Source organism: Nannospalax galili, unplaced genomic scaffold (genome assembly GCF_000622305.1).
Source record: "Nannospalax galili isolate Female #2095 unplaced genomic scaffold, S.galili_v1.0 scaffold3278, whole genome shotgun sequence".
NCBI lineage: Eukaryota > Metazoa > Chordata > Mammalia > Rodentia > Spalacidae > Nannospalax > Nannospalax galili.
Window position 1 is genome coordinate 57478 of NW_008341673.1, and position 4757 is coordinate 62234.

The 4757-nt window shown below is 39.1% G+C and overlaps 1 non-coding gene across 1 annotated transcript; it reads left to right on the forward strand.

The window, feature by feature from the left end:
* The first annotated feature begins 2605 nt into the window (after window positions 1-2605).
* On the forward strand, window positions 2606-2739 carry LOC115071065. Its single transcript, XR_003850171.1, has one exon. It is a non-coding gene; the product is annotated as a small nucleolar RNA SNORA4 (small nucleolar RNA).
* Window positions 2740-4757: the final 2018 nt, after the last annotated feature.

Consider the following 4757-nt stretch of genomic DNA (forward strand, 5'->3'; position numbering starts at 1 on the left):
AGATGTTAAAAGGATATGGGAATGGAGATATTTTACAAAATAGAAAAAATGAGAAAGCCTATGCAAATGATGAAGGTCTCTGTAGGTTTGTTATGAGATATAAAGGATGAGACAAAAATAATATACACATAATCTTAAAATTTCTATGGTCATAGTTTAGTCAACAAGTTTATGGAACAAAATATATATCTAGTCAAGGCTCATCTGAGAATATTTGGGTTTTTACCCAAGCCTTATCTACATAGCACACGATAACTAAAAGTACCAGAGTGGTGGAACTAACCTTATTGGATGTTTAACAGCCACAGTTTGAGGCCTATACTAATGTGGTCAGGGGGACTTAAAGGACAGTTTTTGCCCCTTGCCCTCCAAGGTCGACTAAGTTCCAGGGTACTATGGAACATCTCTCAAAATGTCCTGTAACTGTGGTGAGTCCCATGTCCTCTTGTTCAGGGAGGACATGGAGACCTCATGAGATGGACTTGAACCAGTGTCCAGTCTACAAAGAGGAGGGTCAGCTCAGAGGAAACAGCTCATCCATGCTTCCAAGTGAAGCCAGACATGGTTGAGCAGGACCTTTGACATATTATCACATAGGTGGAACTGGTAAAAGAAAGGAGCCAGGAGCTCCTCCTAAGCCCATGTGACTCCTGAGGAACAGATCCTCAAATGACCTGAAGTGTTAAAAATAAATTGATTTTTTGGGTGCCAAATATATGGTCTTAAACATCCAAAAGAAAAGTATAACCAAAGAGTAAAGTCATTACACTTCCCAGTCATTAGTCTTAAGTCTATGTAAAATGTTACTTAGAAATTATTTTTCATTGATGATTTTATTCCTAACCAGAAAGTGCTGCTCAGATGTAAGATTTCAAATCTTGGTCTCCAATACTGTAGTGCCCACCTGTATCTAAGGAAGACAACCAGCTATTGCTCTAAAGTGATGGATAAATTTGTTTTCTCCCCTATCTAGAAGCCTTTGAAAGGGAACTGACACTGATTCTAACCACTCTAACAGCTATCAAAATACCTGAAAGCAAATCCTGAATCCATCAGTCTAGCATCCAGCCTTGGAAGACAAAAGAAAAAGAAAAGAGGAGAAACCTGATAGAGGGATGCTTTTGGAAGCCCTTGTCAAGAAATTCGAATGGACTCTCATATGAACATTTGAAAATTGCCCTGTTCTGATTTTTCTCTAGTTCCCTGTAGACAGGGAACTTGTAATGCTAATTACTCTTGCCTTTACTTCTCCTGCACATCTCCTATTCACTATTCAAGGACTTTCTTTTCCCCCTAGAGATAAGAGTTATGCAATTTGGGAGTCTTTTAGGTAGACCCACTGAAGGGGTACCCCAATTGCTTCACCCTGCGGCCCTGTTCAGCATGGAAGAAGCCAGAGCAGTCTGCATCCCAATTCCCTATTGGCAATTTGGGTAAGCTCTTCAGAAGATGGTGTGATAAGAATAGAAGGTAGGAATTGGCTAGGCATTTAGGGTAAAAAGACCCCAAAGAAAAGCAGCCAGTTTCTGGGCTAAAACTCACAATGTCCTTGGGCCTTTTAGCAACAGACTCCGTTCCAAAGCCCAAAAATGTCAAAAGTGTTTGGGTGCTTTTATCTAATCCTTAAAAGATTTTAGAGTTAAGTCTTTGGAGGGGATAATGTTAGAGTAGCCAAAAGCCCCATAAAAAAATAAATAAATCAAAGAAGAGTATATGACGTTATCAGAAAAAAGTGATAGGGAGATATGGGAGGAGTTGGAGGGGAGGGAGTGGGCATGGACTTGATCAAAATACCTTATATGCATGTATGAAAATCTCAATAAAGTTTTTGTTAAGTTAAAAAAGTGAAAAGAAAATGAATTTTTCCCAAAACTTAAAATATTTCTAAGAGAGTTTATGGTATAGTTATTGCAAAGCTAATTCAACTGTCAGTTAGAAGCCTTGTGGATGATCCTCCAGCCTCACTTTGTTTTTAAGTGGTAAGTTTACTTAGAACAGCACTGGTTTCTACTTTATTTAGAATACTCTGTGGCAAACACACCAATGAAGCTATGTCTTCTAACTCACCCCGGGAACCTAATTGGAATCCTGGTCCGAGAATGTTTAGGGAAACGTCTCACAGGCTTTTTCATGTATGTAAATCATTTGGTGCCCATGTCACCCTTCAAGAAATTATAATTCTGTGTTGTTGATTTGAAGTCCATGGTTTGACTTCCTTCACAAGTTCCTCTTACTAGTGTTGTTTCTCCCCCTAGATTCATTGTCAGGAGCACGAAGATAGACAAAGCAAGCTCAGAACACAAGGTCTCCCTCAACACAAGTGCAAATACAGTGAATACTCATTGAAGATTAAAAATCACAATACTGGGGCTGGAGAGATGACTAAGCGGTTTAGAGCACTGGCTGTTCTTACAGAAGACTCAGGTTCAAATCTCAGCACCCATATGGTGGCTAACGACCATTTGTATCTCAGATTCCAGGGGATCCAACACCCTGTGCAGGTATCAAATTACACAGGTACACTTATATGCATGCAGGCAATATATGCATATATGTAAAATAAAGAATGATAAAATATTTTTAAAAATAAAAATTTCACAATATTGTACTAAAAGCTAATTTGAGGGAAAGCTTTTAATAACATTTATCAACTTGGGCTATTGGCAGAGTGATTAAGACTACATTCCACAATGGTCTATACCACTTAGTATGGGTCATTACTATCTTGTGGCCTAAACTGATTGAAAAATGAAAAAAGAAATCAATGATACTCAGCTGTAATATTATTTGCTTCCACTTTGAAGTCTACTTAAAGTGAGACATTGCTGATATCTCAGCAGCATGTTTGTAGTAATAATAATAATTCATATGAACTCATTATCCTGAGTTTATTGAGCATGTTCTACATGTTCTCACAGTGTGAAGGTTCTTTCACAGGGAACCCTGCAGAGTGTGAGTCAATACTATGCCGACAGGTAGACCCTGAGATTTCTAGAATCACTGTGAGCATTCAGGTCTTAGCATCCATGTTTGTATTTCTTCTTTTGCTTTCTCTACATTGATTTAAAATCAATTGCCATGTTAGAGCTAAGTTTGTGGCTATGAGGACACAGAAAAGAAGGGTACAGATGTAGTACAGAAGGAGGAACACAGGTAGCTTTGGTTTTCACAATGTCTGTAACATTTTACATGGTGCAGTATGATGAGTTTTCTCATATCTTGCTTTCTGATCAAATTAGGGGAAAGGGCACACATGCACATACTGGATGAGGGCGTGGGATGACTGTGTATACTGAACTTTTTAAGCTATGAGTGTTATACATGGGTTGTGCTGCTATTTCATATCCACTTTCCCAGGTCGATGGGATTTTGTGTGGTTTGAGGTGACAATGTAATTGGGAATGCTGTTGGCATTGCTGTGAGATCATATAAGTAACTAACCAACTGTCTTGAAAACACTATTTCCCTGTGGTCATCAACTACCTCTGGCTCTTACAATATTTTTATCTCCTTGCTCACAATGATCCATGAGACGGGAGGGCAGCAGTATAATACAGGTGTCCTATTCACTGAAAAGCACTCTTTCTTAAGACACTACACACATACATGACATCCCTGTAGAACAAACAAGGAAAAATCAATTTGATGTTGACTTTAGAGTGTGATAACTAATAGCTAGCTTTCTTAGTGCTGGAAGGTACTATGCGTGCCACCAGGAGGAAAAAAGTCATCAACATTACCCAGCAGAAAATACTGTGAACTGTCACAAGTGGTCAAACAAGATATGCCCACTGGTGTAATATTGACAAGAATATTATGGCAGTAAACACTCACTCTGTAATTCAACTTAAGGTCCACTTCATAGAAGGGAGCCCATACCTGACTTTGATATCAGGCTTAGGAACCTGAGACTGTACAGGTCACAGGGCATAGTGGGGGAGCCTAATACTAGTTTTCTACTAAATAATTATAACATTAAACTGACTCCAAATGTCTTCCTGTTAGATTAAGTCATTGCTCAACTCTCAACAGAGAAATTTATTTATGCAGCAGGTGGTGATTAACACAGAAACCTAAAACCAGACAAAAAATAAAGATAAGCTTAAAAAGTTGATACATATAGAAATTAAAGATGAATTCTTAACTTCAATACTGTCAAAGCAAAAGTATAAAGAACTCTCCAGGCATGGTGGCACACACTTTTAATCCCAGCATTCAGGAGGCAGAGGCAGGCAGATCTCTGTGAGTTCAAGGCCAGCCTGGTCTACATGGTAAGTTCCAGAACAGCTGGGGCTACAGGGAGACCCTGTCTCAAAAAGACCAAAAAAAAAAAGTACAAAGAACTGAAATGCTTATCAATGTCAAATGTAGATTAATAAATATGAAGAAGTTGGTAGGATTTACCTGGCATTATTCAGTGGTCCCTCCATGACAAGTAGCACATGAGAGCTCATGTGTGCCTTTCCTGTCCATCACATTTCACCCTGGAGCCTGAGGATCATGTATTGCAGATATCTTTGTGAACCACAAACCATTCCTTCTTAGCATGCCACAAAACCTCTAAGGAAAAGACAAAGAATTTCAAAGAAGTTGCTCCTCTGACATCTTGGAGATTGCCCAGAAACTCTGCAAGACAAAGAACTGTAATAAAATTCACAGAATGTGAAGAGAGACACTCAAAGATAGTCAGGACTGCCAGGCTTAGTGGTGCATGCCTTTCATCCCAGCACTCAGGAGGCAGAAGCAGACAGATCTCT